We start from the raw sequence: 15696 nt of genomic DNA, 5'->3' as shown, positions 1-15696 counted from the left end.
TTTTTGGTCTTTTTTGTTTGTTTTTTTTTTTAATTTTTTTTTTTTGCAGTACGCAGGCCCCTCACTGTTGTGGCCTCTCCCGTTGCGGAGCACAGGCTCCAGAAGCGCAGGCTCAGTGGCCACGGCTCACGAGCCCAGCCACTCCGCGGCATGTGGGATCTTCCCAGACTGGGGCACGAACTCGTGTCCCCTGCATCGGTAGGTGGACTCGCAACCAGTGCGCCACCAGGAAAGCCCCTAGAGTCTATTTTTAAGAGAACGGTCAGAGTAATAGAGTTACCCCTAAGTCAGACTGCGTTATGCCTCTACTCAAAAGCCTCTAGTGCTTTTCCATTTCATTCAAAGTCAAGTCAAACTCTTAATGGCCTACAATGACCTACCTGATCCAGCTCCTGATTTCATCTGATTTCATCCCCCACAGTTCTTCCTCTAGTTCACCATAGATTCAACACTTAGCAACACAGACCAAGAAAATCGAGTGGACCAATGCCAAGGTAATTTTGGGACCGAATCCAGGTTCTACAATTACCTGGTTTAAAAACCTTCAGCAAATTATTTTATCCCTCTGAGCATCAGTTTCCTCATGTTTAAAACTAGGATAAAATGCCCATTTCAAAGGGCTTCTGTGAGGAAGTTAGGTATGTAATAAGATGTATGCTTTCCATGTAAAAGGCCTTGTTAAATTTTATTCTTTTCCCCCATTTAATCACCTTCAAAACCAATTCAAGAAGGATTTCCTACTTTGAACTAACACAAAATTTTTCCTGAAAACAGTTATGTTTATTAATTTTTAAGCCTAGTAATTCATACAATGTCCTATAGTAGATCAGATTTCAGAATGAATCACTGTTATTTGTGTTATTTTATCCTTAGAAAATTCACTGAATTGTCTTCATTTATCACTGCAGTCTAGAAACATATAGAATCCTATTATCACCTATAATCTTGTTATAGTTTTCTCTTTTTTAATTTTCTAAAATATTTTAATATAAGAACAAAATGCTGACATGACACATTGAATCAATTATTTGAATTGTATTGGGATTACTTCAATAGATTGCTAAAATAAACCCTGGAAAAACTCAGTTATTTACGTTATAGACTTTGCAGCAGTGTCATGAGTTTCATATCACACATTTATAAAAGAAGGCAAGCCTGTGTTCAAATCCCAATTCCAGCTTTCACTAGCTCTGCAACCTTGAGAACATTATATAACTACTCTGAGCCTCAATTTCTTATTCCATAAAATGGGGTTAATAGGGCTTCCCTGGTGGCGCAATGGTTGAGAGTCCGCCTGCCGATGCAGGGGATGTGGGTTCGTGCCCTGGTCTGGGAAGATTGCACATGCCGCGGAGCGGCTGGGCCCGTGAGCCATGGCCGCTGAGCCTGCGCGTCCGGAGCCTGTGCTCCACAATGGGAGAGGCCACAGCAGTGAGAGGCGTGCGTACCGCAAAAAAAAAAAAAAAAAAAGATTGCTCTCTCTGTTCTCTTAACGGACAACCAAGTATTTCTTTACCCTCTGATTTTTGTAATTTTCTTAAATTCTCATATGTGAATCAAACATTAAACGTATTTTTGATAGAGTCAGGAAATCAGCGTGGATGAGATACTGTTTCTGAAAAGTCAAAGTAAACACTCAGACATCTTCAGCCAGATTTTTCTGAGGCTGAGCTTCACTGTCATATGAAGAAAACAGCCATGGAGAGACTTGGTTTTAAAAGCTGTAGGTTCCAGTCTCAGCTCTAACACTCACTAGTTGTAGGCACCTAAAAAAACAAAAAACAAAACACACACAAACCCATTTACTGAATACCCATTATGGACTTTGGTGTCCAGTGGAGTAGAGGGCAGAGAAAAGGATAAATTTCATATGGTCCCTGACCTCCACAGCATAGTACAATGGCATGACACACACAAAGGTAAGTGTGTTCCTTCACTTACTTATTTTACACAAATTAAGAGCCTCCTATGTATCAGACACTGTTCTAGACAATGGGGAGAGAACACTGAAGAGTCAAATAAATAAACAAACAAACAAAAATTAAAATCTGACCTCACTGAGCTTATATCCTAGTGAGCAGAAATAGACAAAAACCAAAATATATAAGTATGATATACAATATGTTATTTGAACAAGTTATAAGTTCTATAGAGAATATAATTCAAGGAAGGAGGATGGAGGCCCAAGCCTTAAATATGTTGATCTCATAGGGCCTCACTGAGAAGATGACATTCCAGGAAAGACCTGAAGAAGGTGAGGGAAAACTCAGGCAGATATTTAGAGGAAGAGAATTCATGGAAAGAACAGAAACTACAAAGGCCCTGGGGCAGAAACATGTGTGATGGTTGTGGGAAGCAGCAGAAAGGCCTTGTGCCCAGAGCAGAGTGAGCAAGGGATGAGACCAGAGAGATGCAAGAGGGGCCAGATTGTTCAGGACCCTGGAGACAAGACAAGTCTGTGACCAGATGTCACTTGGTATATTACAGGGACATAATGTGTTGAAGATAGAGTATGGGGAGAGAGGGGCAGAAACAAGGAGACCCTGCAGGCCCTCTCGTAACAATCAACAAGAGAGGTGATGCTGGAAGTTGTAAGAAGTTATCTGATTCTGGGTAGATTCTGAAGGTAGAGTTGACTGCATTTACTGATGGATAGGAGGAATCACTCTAACATCACATTTATCGTGTTATAAAACATGCAACAGGGGCTTCCCTGGTGGCGCAGTGGTTGAGAATTTGCCTGCCGATGCAGGGGACACGGGTTCATGCCCCGGGACCAGGAAGATCCCACATGCCGCGGAGTGGCGGGGCCCATGAGCCATGGCCGCTGAGCCTGTGCGTCCGGAGCCTGTGCTTCGCAACAGGAGAGGCCACAACAGTGAGAGGCCCGCGTACCGGGGAAAAAAAAAAAAAAAAAAAAATGCAACAGGAGTCTAGGTCTCTTTTCTTACCACCTCTAAATATGCATACACCACAGATTAATTTTGTCTGAGAGGTTAGGAAAGACTGCACAGGAAAAATGGCATTTGACATTGAATTTGTTCTTGAAGAATGACTAAAATTTTTTGGCTGGGAGAAAGGGAAAAAGACTCCAGGGTTTTGCAATTAGTAAATCATTGGAAACATAAAATCAGTGTCAGTCGGGGGTGGAATATACAACATTTACAAAACATGTGAGAGTGTTGGTTCATGGCCTGATAGGAGAAAGGTGAGTGACTACATGTATACATGTGGGAGCCTTGGGTTACATAATACAGAAATTAAATGCAAATGATTATATTTAAAAAGGAATGCAAGCATGGCTGCATCCAGGATCAGAAGATAAAATATGTTTTTAGAGCTACAGATCTTGTGAGGGATTAGGTATCTACAGACTCCATGGTATATTTACCTTGAAAGCTGCTTTGTAAAATAGACTTTATTTTTTAGAGCAGTTTTAGATTTACAGCAAAATTGAGCAGAGCGTACAGTTTCCATACACCCTTTCTTCCCACATACACAAAGCCTCCCCCACTATCAACATCTCAGCACCAGAGTGGTACATTTGTTATCTAACTCCCAGTGTGATGGCTTATGGGAGGTAATTAGGATTAGACAAGGTCATGAGGGTGCGACCCTCATAATGGAGTTCGTGACCCTACAAGAAGAGACACCAGAGACCTTGCACTATCTCTCTTCCCAAATGGGTGCATAAAGAGATCATGTGAGCACACAGGGAGATGGCAGCTGCCTACAAGCCAAGAGAAGAGGCCTAAGACTGAAACATAATTTGCCAGTACCTTAATTTTGAACTTCCCAGCCTCCAGAACTCTGAAAAATAAATTTTTGTTGCTTAAACCACCCAGTCTATGGTATTCTGTTAGGGCAGCCCAAGCCAACTAATACACATGGTAAATATCCATCCCTTTACTTCTAATTTATATGCCTTTATATTGGGTTGGCCAAAAAGTGCCTTCTGTTTTTAACTAAAAATAAAAGCCACATTTTTCATTTTCACCAAGAACTTTATTGAACAGCATATTCACCCGTTTGTTCCACTACCTTCTGCCATTTTTCAGGCAACTTCATAATTCCATCTTCCCAAAACGTTTTACCTTTTTGAGCAAAGAACGGTTCCAGGTGCCTTTTACAGTCTTCCAGGGAAGTGAAATGTTTTCCATTAAGAGAATTGTGTAAAGACATAAATAAAGGGGAATCTGAAGGTGCAGTGTCTGGTGAATATAGCGGATGAATCAGAACTTCCCAGCCAAGCTGTAACGGTTATTCCTTGGTCATCAAAGAAACACGCAGTCTTGTGTTATCCTGATGGAAGATTATGTGTTTTCTGTTGACTAATTCTGGATACTTTTCATTGAAGTGCTGCCTTCAGTTGGTCTAACTGGCAGCAGTACTTGTTGGAATTAATCATTTGGTTTTCCAGAAGGTGCTCATAATAGAGGACTCCCAATCCCACCATATACACAACATCACCTTCTTTGGATGAAGACCGGCCTTTGGTGTGGTTGGTGGTGGTTCATTTCGCTTATCCCATGACCTCTTCCATTCCACATTATTGTACAGTATCCACTTTTCATCACCTGTCACCATTTGTTTTAAAAGCAGAACGTTTTTGTTATGTTTAAGTACAGAATTGCATGTGGAAATACGGTCCAGAAGGTATTTTTTTGCTTAACTTATGTGGAACCAAACATCAAAGCGATTCACATAACCAAGCTGGTGCAAATGATTTTTAAAGCTTGATTTGAGTATTTTGAGTATGTCAGGTATTTCCCGCGTGGCATAATGTTGATTGTTCTCAATTAGTGTTTCGATTTGATCGTTATCAACTTCAACTGGTCTACCTGACCGTGGAGCAGAGTCCAGTGAGAAATCGCCAGCATAAAACTTTGCAAACCACTTTTGACACGTTCGATCAGCCACAGCACCTTCTCCATACACTGCACAAATCTTCTTTTGCGTTTCAGTTGCATTTTTACCTTCCTTGAAAAAATAAAGCGTAATATGCCGAAAATGTTGCTTTTTTTTTCTTCCATCCTCAATATTAAAATAGCTACACAAAAATTCACCAATTTTGGTAAGTCTTTTTAAATGCACACTGATATGACAGCTTTCACATACACTCTAACAAAATTGTTTCGAATGAAATTAAAGACAACTAAGTGCTACTAGAGCCATATTACTGAAAAAAAATGAACGAAGCTTTTGGCCAACCCGAAATTTAAAATGAGTTTCTTATAGACAACATAGTGTTGGGTTTCATATATTGATCCACTCTGATAATCTCTGGATTTTAATTGGTATATGTACACAACTGACATTTAAAGTGATTATTGATATAGTTGAATTAATATCTGTCATATTTGTTACTGTTTTCTATTTATTGTTCTTTGTTCCTATTTTTGTCTTCCTCTCTTTTCTTCTTGTCTTTTTTGGTTTTAACTAAACATTTTACATGATTGAATTTTCTCTCCTTTCTTAGCTTATCAATTATACTTCTTAGGAACTTTTTTAGTGGCTGCCCTAGAGTTTGCAATATACCTTTTCAACTAATCCAAGTCTACTTTCAAACAACACTATACCACTTCACACATGAGTATAAGTACCTTACAATAACAAAATAATCTAATTTCTCTCCCATCCTTGTATCCATACTTTCATTCATATCACTTATATATGTGCATATATAATGTGTGTGTGTGTATATATATGTGTACATAATTGAATACATTGTTGCTATTATTATTTTGGAAAAAACTGTCACCTATTAGATAAACTAAGAATAAGAAAAATAAGTTTTTATTTTACCTTTCACTTTTTCCTTCTCCAATGCTCTTCTTTTCTTTGTGTAGATCCAAGTTTCTAACCTATATCATTTTCCTTCTCTCTGAAGAACTTCTTTTAACATTTCTTGGAAGTAAGGTCTACTAGCAACAAATTCCTCCAATTTTTGTTTGCCTGAGGAAGTCTTTATTCTGCTTCATTTTTGAAGGATAATTTCACAGGGTACAGAATGCCATTTGGTGTTTTTCCCCTTAATATCCTAAATATTTCACTCCAGTCTCTTCTTGCTTGCATGCTTTCTGAGAAGTCGAATATAATTCTTATCTTTACTCCTCTGTAGGTAAGGTGTTTTTCTTCTTCTTTCAAGATTTTTCCTTTACCTGTGATTTTCTGAGTTTTGAATACCACATGCCTACATGTAGGTTTTTTTGGCATTTATCCTGCTTGGAGCTCTCTGAGCTTCCTGGATGTGTGGTTTGGTGTCTGATATTAATTTGGGGGAGATTCTCAGTCATTATTGCTTCATTTATTGCTTCTGTTTCTTTCTTTCTTCTCCTTCTGATAGTCCCATTACATGTATGTTTCATCTTTTATAGTTGTCCCACAGTTCTTGGATATTCTGGTTTTTTCAGGCTTTTTTCTCTTTGCTCTTTCATTTTGGAAGTTTCTATTGATATATCCTCAAGCTCAGAGATTCTTTCCTCAGTGTGTCCAGTCTACTAATGTGTCCATCAAAGGCATTCTTTATTTCTGTAACACTGTTTTTGATCTCTAGCATTCCTTTTTGATTCCTTCTTAGAATTTCCATCCCTCTGTTTATGCTGCCCATATGTTCTTGAATGTTCTTGCATTACTTTATCCAATAGAGCCCTTTACATATTAATCATAGTTGTTTTAAATTTCCACTTTGATAATAACGTCTCTGCTATACCTGAGTCTGGTTTTGATTCTTGCTCTATCTCTTTAAACAGTGTTTTTCGCCTTTTATTATGCCTTATAATTTTTTCTTTTTTTCTTTTTTTTTTTTTTTGATGACTGGACTAAGTAAAAGGCACTGAGGAAAGCAGGGCTTTAGTAATGTGGTGGTAAGATATGAGGGGCAGAGGAAGCATTCTGTGATGTGATGTTATAATTAGGTCTCAGTCTTTTAGTGATCCTGTGAATCTGGACTGTGAACAAGTGCTTCTCAGTCCTACCCTTCCCCCAAATCCTTAGGTGGGACAGGATGGCTAGAGTGGGCTGGAGCTGGGTATTTCCCCTCTCCCATGTAAAAGTATAGTGGGGGTTGGAACTGCATATTTCCTTCTCCCACACAGATGGCTAGAGCCAGCTGGGGTTGGGTATTTCTCTCCCCCAAGTCAGTTAGGCTCTGAAAAAACCCTATAGTTTAGGCTCTGGTAAAATATTTTCTCTTGGGACTTCCCTGGTGGCACAGCGGTTAAGAATCCTCCTGCCAGCACAGGGGACACGGGTTCAAGCCCTGGTCCGGGAAGATCCCACATGCCGTGGAGCAACTAAGCCTGCGAGCCACAACTACTGAAGCCTGCGTGCCCAGAGCCCGTGCTCCGCAGCAAGAGAAGCCACCGCAGTGAGAAGCCCACACACCGCAACGAAGAGTAGCCCCCGCTCGCTGCAACTAGAGAAAGCCCGCACACAGCAACGAAGACCCAACGCAGCCAAAAATTTTTTAAATTAAAAAAAAAAAAATTTTCTCTTGACGTTAGGTCTTGCTAAGAATGGAATGTTCTGAAACCATATTTCAATATGGTTCCTTTTCCCCTCCTCCAGAGGGAATTTTTCTCCAGTATTCACTGGAAGAGCCTGGGCAAGTTTGCGGCAGTAAAACTCACAAAAGTTTTGGCACCCCTCCTAGGACTGGAATTTTTAACTCTCAGACTTATCCACTTTAAGCTGCTGGCAATTCATCAATGGTAGTTCAAGTTTTCCTACCCTGGCACTGCTTCCCAGAGAGGTTTCTGCCAGGGCGTATGCTGTGATTCTCTGTATTTATTTGTCTGTTTCTCTAATTTTTAGGGGTAGCAGTTTGGCCTGTGACCTCACTTTTCTGATAAATTTAGAAAGAGTTGCTGATTTTTCAATTTGTTAAGCTTTTTCATTCTTGTTAGGGCAGAGTGGCAACTTCCAAATTCCCTACATGTTAGAACCAAAGCCAGGAATCAAAAGTGGCTTTTTAAATAAATTTCTAAAATCTTTTGTTAAATTATTTTCATAAAGATGGATGTAGACAAAAATATGTGCTATTGAGTTTTCTTTTATATTATTTTCTTCTAGTTGAAGTCTTCATATTTATTGGGCCATTGTTGTAGACAATTTAGATTGACATTTACAGTTTTATAATGCCAATCTCAGATGTAAAACAAATCATATCACCATGGCATCATATGTCTTTACTTTCTGGCCAGGATTTTTAGTTGCAAACAACAGAAATTTTCTCTGGTTAACTTAAACTGAAAAGGAATTTATTGGAAGGGTGTGAGTTAGCATAAATGATAACCAGAAAGTCTGGAACACAGGCCTGGAAAGAATCCAAGGGAGTAAAGAATAGCCAAAATTCTCTCTTCCTGTTTAAGGTGTCACCTAAGGATACCTAAGAACCCTGGAGGGATCAAACTATAAATCCTCAACACTGCCAGTTTTGCTATAAAAACAACTTCAGTAGGACTTACTGCCTTTGTCTCATGCCCACAAAATTCAAGCTTGGGTAGAAGTGCCTGACTAGACACACATAGGTCATTTGCCTTCATCTCTGGGGCTGTGAGAGGCAAATTATTTGCCAGGACTATGAATGCCATTTACGTTTGACATTGAAAGGCACTGTGTGGTTTTTATAGCAAATTTGTCTCCTGGTTATGCTTAAACTTAGTAAGAAACATAGAACTAGTAAGTCCTTGAGCCCATACCACCTACTAGTAGGGGAAGGTGGCTCAGAAGCCTGCTGGGTGTCATTAACCATCTACATAGAGATAATGGCATACTGGCTAATGAAGGATTAAGGAGTATTTACTAGAGTACTTTGCTGTGGTTGGAAGGACGTCTGAAGTTAGAGATTTTGGCACAACTTTGAAGTTGCTTATCCTAAGCTTTTTAGAAATTATTGAACCTGTTCGGTCAGAAAATTGGGCTGTAAATCCCATGATACTAAATATTTCTTATAAAATATCAAGAATGTATATGTTTAAATTGGGTTGGAAATTCTGCAAGAACAGCACTTTTTACAGTAGTGCCATATTTCTGACTGACGCCTGTCCTAATCCCAGGCCATGCATGCAAAGCTTCATGAAATGTGCAGCATCAAATACATTACCAAACATTCTGAACTTTGAAAAAAGACAAAAACAAAAGTTAAAGGTTTAGAGATTCCTTTATTCAAGCCAAATTGTTCCACCTTTATCACAGTGTAACAACACATTTTAAAAACCTCAAATAGGGCTTCCCTGGTGGCGCAGTGATTGAGAGTCCACCTGCCAATGCAGGGGACACGGGTTCGTGCCCCGGTCCGGGAAAATACCACGGGCCGCAGAGCGGCTGGGCCCGTGAGCCATGGCCGCTGAGCCTGCGCGTCCGGAGCCTGTGCTCCGCAACAGGAGAGGCCACAACAGTGAGAGGCCTGCGTGCCGCAAAAAAAAAAAAAAAAAAAAAAAAAAAACCTCAAATAAGTTATCCATGTAACCTTGTGACTTCAATTTTCACAGGTCCTTTTTGTCTCTGGGCCTGTATACCATACCACGCTTACATCTCCGCCTCTTTCTGCTATGGGCTACAAACTGTATTATAGCAGAGTTTTAAAACTGTCAAGCATCATGGGAAAGGTAATATTTATACAAAAAAGGCACAAGAGCTGCTATCTGTTCCCTTGATGTTCATCCTCAAAAGTTCTTCAGGTGTCCTGCTTGTATACCCAGCCGCTACCACAGGGCAGCTCCATGATGTTTGGCTAAAGAGTCATTTGAAGAACAAATAGCAGAGGCAAGTTTGGGCTATAAATTAATAGGTCCCTGCATTAGCAAGGTCTTTCTTGCATTTAGCATTTTAAACTGGGATTAAAATTAAAAACAATTTCCAACAGCGTTAAGAATTAAAATCTCCCATTGTTAATTAAATGCTTTTAATTATAGGATAGTGATTGCTTCCAGTAGAAGAAAAATAAGAAAATATTTGAATATTAGAGGAGTATGAATTGGGAATATTCTAACAAAAGGGGAAAGTAGGGATTCATTCGTCTAAGAAAAGCTACATCTCAAAAAGTAGAGAAATTGTACATTATTAATTTCATGTAAGCTGGCTAATTAGTTGGTATGATGCAAGTAAATAAAGTAAATAAGAAGTATTCAGTATTTGTATTGAGCATCTATTCTGTGCCAGGAGCATGTGCTATGTGATGACGCTGTTCAGGTGAAGTAAAAAAAAAAAAATAGTCCCTACTCTCAAGAGTTCACATTTTAGTGTAGGAGTATAGAAATGCAAGCAAATGAATCAAACATATTACAGTCAAAGGAATATTACTATCTTTTATAGAAGGTGTGAAATATTTTTAAAGCTGAGATTATTCAGAATCCTATATTTTAATGCTTCCATAGATTTAGCCAAATATTATTTTATTTGATTTAACATCAGAGCAAAATAAAATAATCTCAAGCTGTACAAACCTGAGTTCCATGCCATGTGTGTAATGTTTTATTTTGTTATTAGCCTAGAAACCAAAAGAGAAATTATAGTTCTCACATTTCATAAATTTTTTGAGTAGTGACTAAATTGTATTTTCATATCTTTAAAGAACAACAACAGCTTTGCTGGCAATAGACAGCTGACTAGATAAAATCCAGTCCTTGCCTGGGAGACTCTATCAATAAAGAGAAAATGAAAGACACTAGGAAAAGGTGTGTGACTCACATTTTGGGAAAGTAGCTGTTGTTAGTTTCAATTTTCTTCAATTAGGACCGATGTTTGTAAGGATGTTAACCCCGTCATTCCGGCTTAAATCCAGCTTGGATAATTACATTCTCTGCCTACTTAAATTCTCTTTGGGTCCAAAGAGATCCTTCATTCTCACCTCACACTGTTGTGTGATGTTGCTGCACACAGCTAAATAGAGGCCACATTTAACCCTGGGAACGGCAGCTTCTCTGTGGTGAAAACTTGATCCTCCTGCATAGTATAAATTCACTTTTGGGGTAAAGGTTTTAGAACATGTAACATAATAAAGCAAAAGAAGTCATACGACATTCTTAACTAAAGATACACTCACAAAAAATCCAATAGAATGAATTGTCTCTGACAGGGCCTCTGCAGTAATGGGAGATTTTTTTTTTAGCTTGCCCTAGCTGCAAATGTAAGATCATTATCATTAGATCTTTAAAATACCAACAAGCAAAATATGAAGAGATTTAAAGTCACCTTTAAAATCACCCCAAAAGTTCAGTCTCAATTATCTACAATCAATGTCATTCTCCTTGGCTAGAAATTGGTACCAGAGAATAAATTCTAAGAAGAGGAAAATTTTAAAGTACAATTGATGCTGACAGTTTATCAATGGAAGTACATTTCTAAGTCATGCTCATCTACACACCAAACCTGTTTATTTCTCTGCTCTACCTACTTTGCACTTTTGCCACATTTTTGTAGGGACATTAGACATTGCTCAAGAGTAACCTTTCCTACAAATACTTCAAACCGTTTCTGTGAGATTTCATTTGGAGATATGCACCGAGCTCCATGTACTGTGAGATGGCAAAAATTTTTACAAACATTTAAAAGTTTCCATGGAGATTTCTTTCTCTCTGTAACACCTATGAATAAAGCTGCTGAAAGTTTACTTTCCTTAGACCCATTTATTTAATGACAATATGTATACAACATTACACCTATGTATTATAGCTATGACACAATTACCCATATAAAATGAATATCAATTTTAAGATATATTAAGCTAAAATTAGACAAATTGACAAGAAAAAGATAACATAAAACCCTAATAGATGATTGGACAAAGAATAGGTATAAGTGATTTATAAAGGTGAAAAGAGCACAAGCAATTTATAAAAGTAACAAAGGAGACATTTTCAGTGTCACAGGAACTGCAGTTAAATAACTAGCATATAATATTTTTTGACAAGTTGTCAAAAAATGGCAACACTCAATATTGATGAGGATTTAATAAAGTAAACATTAGTACATTGTTGGTGAGAATGTAAATTGGTACAATCCATTTGGATAACAATTTGGTAATATTTATCAAGAGCCTTAAAAGAGTCCTATTCCCAATAATCCCATCTCTGGGAATCTATTTTAGGAAAATAATCCTTTTAAACAGATAAAGATTTATGGACAAAGGTGTTTATGATAATAAACCAAAAAATTGCAATCAATAAATTAATAAGTAAAAGAAACACTAAATGCCCAACACTGGCCCCTAGAGAGTTTACGTTTACTTGGGGGAGAAAAACAATAAATAATAAATGTGAAATGTAAGTTACTTACATAATATGTTAGATGGTGATAAGTGCTAAAAGGAAAAAAATAGAGAGAGAGTCAAGCAGGATAAGAGGGAATGGGAGTACTTAAGGCTGTAGTATCAAATAGGGTGGTCAGAGTAGGCCTCATTCAAAGTGAGATATGTGAGCAAAGCTAGAAGGATGTATGAAAGTTAGTCTCAAATACTCACAGAAAGAGAATTCCAGGCTAGAGGCAGAGTTATAGCGAAGGCCCTAAAGTAAAAACATGCCTGTCATGTTCAAGGAACAGCACAAATGTCAGTGTGGTCCAAGTATGGTGAGCAAAGGAGAGAGGAGTGGTACCTGAGGGCAGGGGGACAGAAGATAGCCAGAGCATGGGGCCTTGTGAGCCACTGTAATGACTTAGACTTTTACTTGGAATGACATGAATGCCAGACATGGGTTCTGAGCAGAGAAATGACATGGCCTGACATGTTTTCATACTATCAGTTTAGCTGCTGGCTTGAGAAAACAATAACAGGGGCAAGAATAGCAGCAGAGAGGCCTGTTAAAGAAGCTATTATTTTATATAGACAAGAGATAACGGTGACTTGGACCAGGGTATTATCGAAATGAGAAGTGATCAGATTATGAAAATGCTTTGAAGAAAAAGTCAACAGGATTTCCTAACAAACTGGATGTGGGAGTAAGGAAAAGGAAGGGTGATAGATGATTCTAAGTTTTTTGGCCCGAGTAACTGGAAAGGCACAGTTGAGGTCAACTCAGCTTGGGAAGGCAGAAGAAATAGGTTTGAGGATGAGAGAAATCAGATATCCCATTTTAGGGAAGTTGATTTGAGATGTCTATTAGACACGGACAGAGAGATGTTGAATAGGTAGTTACATATATGAGTCCAGAGCAGAGGTCAAGATTGGAGATAAAAATTTGGGAGTCATCAAAAAAAATGGGGGACTTATCAGCATATAGTTAATATATAAAGTAATAACTCTGGATGAAATCACCAGGAAAGTAAATATAAGTGGAGAAGAAAGAGACAGAAGGACAGAGCTTTGGGATTCTCCAATGCTAAGAGTTCATTTGTGTGGAAGAGGAGAAATCAGAAAGGAGTGATCAGTAAGGCAGGAAAAATAGTGTATGGTGTTCCTCAATTTGAATGAGAAAAGTACATGAAAACAGAAGCAGTGATCAATTGTATTACATGATGTTGATAATCAAGATGAAATACCAAGAATTGATCATGGCGTTTAGTAACATGGAGGTCGTCGGTAACTGAGATGAAAGCAGTTTTGTGGAGTGATAGGAATGAAATCTTGCTAAGGTTTAAGATAATACGTTAAGAGGAACTGAGCCATCTCTATCAAAGACAATCACTTCAAGAATTTTTAAAAAAATGTTTTTCTGTTGTCTGTCACTGACTACATCTGGTGGTTATTTTCTTCTATTTTATTTCTTCCAACTTCAGTTATATTCAGAAAATGTTTTCTTAAATTGAATAATGGCTCTAAACAAAACTTCATTTACCTCCAGAGAGAAATATATAAGAAGAAAATCTGTCTAAACTTACGTCCACATGGTTAGTATTTGGATTTACTGCAACATTACTCGTAAGATCTTAATATTATTATTATTGTATGATAAATAAATATACAATTGGCCTTGCCCAGTCACAAAGCTGGAAACACTTGACTATTCTAATTAAGATATGCTGGAACCCTATTTCAATTTTGAGCCTTACCTACACATTAGCTTTGATACTAGGACTCACTTCTTAGGTCCTCCATGGAGGACGTTACGTAGCGGGAGAATGTAAACCCTGTTCTTCAGAAGCGGTCCTAAATACTCATGGATCATCAGGCCATCACAGATGGCATGTGGGATGGATAAGAGGCAGTTCTTTGCCATTTCTCAAAAGTTAGCTCCCTTAGGGATGGATGGTACTCTCACCTCAAACTTATCCCATCTAACATCCTACCTGATACTTTAAATAGCCTCTAACACTTTGGCAAAGAGATCAAAAGGAGGACATAGATTCTTAAAGGTAGGAGAGGTATTGTTGAGGGTGGGCAGGACAAAGTAGCAAAAAATAAAAAATAAAAGCTGAAAGGAGAAATTAAAGAGAACAAATTAAGGATACTAATAAATTTTTAAAATATCCACATACTTTGCAAAATTGCATGTGATCAATCCCCTCAAAACCAGCTTAAATGCCATCATTGGAATTCCTACTCTCCTCATAGCCCCCAGCTCGTTTTCCTAAACTACTCTGAAGAATCCCACATGCATGATATGATCTTTATTTACTTATGTTCAAGTTTATTCTAAAAGTTATTTGAGGTTCCTTAAAGAAACACTACAACACCAAGACAGAAAACAAAATGAGAAACAAAACAAATAAGCAAACACACAAAGATAAAGGTATCAGGGCAAAAGGGAAACCATACAAATCATAATTAATCAAATGACAATTGTTTCATGTGCCACGAACTGTGCTAGATACTATAAATTGCATTATTTAATCATAGCAACTCCATGAGGAAGATGTTTTTAGTTTCTTTTTTTTTAGAAGAAGAAATGAAGACTTAGAGAATTTAAGTTACTTGTCTACAGTCACAGTGCTAGTAATTACCAAGAGCTAGGATTCCAGTCCCTGGTTGGCTGACTCCAAAGTTGATACTCTTAATCACCTAGATGTTAAATTACATAAAGTGTATACAAGAAAGTCTAATACAATAAAAAGGAGTGGGCTTATGTTTGGACTCAGAGTCCTAGGGCCAAAGAAAAGAAAAAAACAGAACTGTTACAGGATGCATGTACAGATAAAAGAAACAAAACTTACCCTTAGGAAAAGCAAGATCTTCACTCCCCGTACCCCCACTGCCGATGCACATCTTCATGTATTCCAAGAAAGGATAGGTAAAATGTAGTGGATTCTATCCTCAACACCATCCTATAATAAATATAATACCAAGTTTTGTATAGTCTTTGTTCATCAAGTTTCTCAACGCAAGCCATTGTAAAAATCCAAACTAGAATTCCTTAATTCCATTCCAGGTTACGGTAGAAATAGAGAGGGAATGCAAGCCAGTTGTGCAGCTCTCTGATGGTCTGGCTAGACCCAAAGGAAACAGTATTTAGGATATCTAATGGGGTGGTTCTCAACTGGTGACATACTTCGTCACTTGCTTGTCCCCCACAAGGTACAAGTGTCTCAGGAGGGAAACATGAAACATGAGGCATATTCAAAATTAAAATATTATTTAATATTCACAATATTAAATAATATTCTTATTGTTATAATACAATATCTATAGAAAGTAAAGCACAACTTACTGACTGGCAGAAAATAATTATACTCAGTAGATATGCTTTTAAGACTCTAGGAGAGCATGAGATTTTTACGTTTATTAAGTGGGAACATAGGCTTAAAAAGGTTGTGAAACAC

At 37.9% G+C, this 15696-nt stretch overlaps 1 long non-coding RNA gene across 1 annotated transcript in view; it reads right to left on the bottom strand.

Annotated features, from left to right (window-relative positions):
• LOC132428598 (uncharacterized) overlaps positions 1-15696 on the bottom strand; it is a 91196-nt gene that overhangs the window by 38746 nt on the left and 36754 nt on the right. Inside the window, exon 2 of the long non-coding RNA XR_009520160.1 lies at positions 15091-15201. This is a non-coding gene — a long non-coding RNA (uncharacterized lncRNA). The remainder of the gene's footprint in view (positions 1-15090; positions 15202-15696) is intronic.

Source organism: Delphinus delphis, chromosome 7 (assembly GCF_949987515.2).
Source record: "Delphinus delphis chromosome 7, mDelDel1.2, whole genome shotgun sequence".
NCBI lineage: Eukaryota > Metazoa > Chordata > Mammalia > Artiodactyla > Delphinidae > Delphinus > Delphinus delphis.
This window is presented reverse-complemented; position numbering and strand designations above follow the sequence as displayed.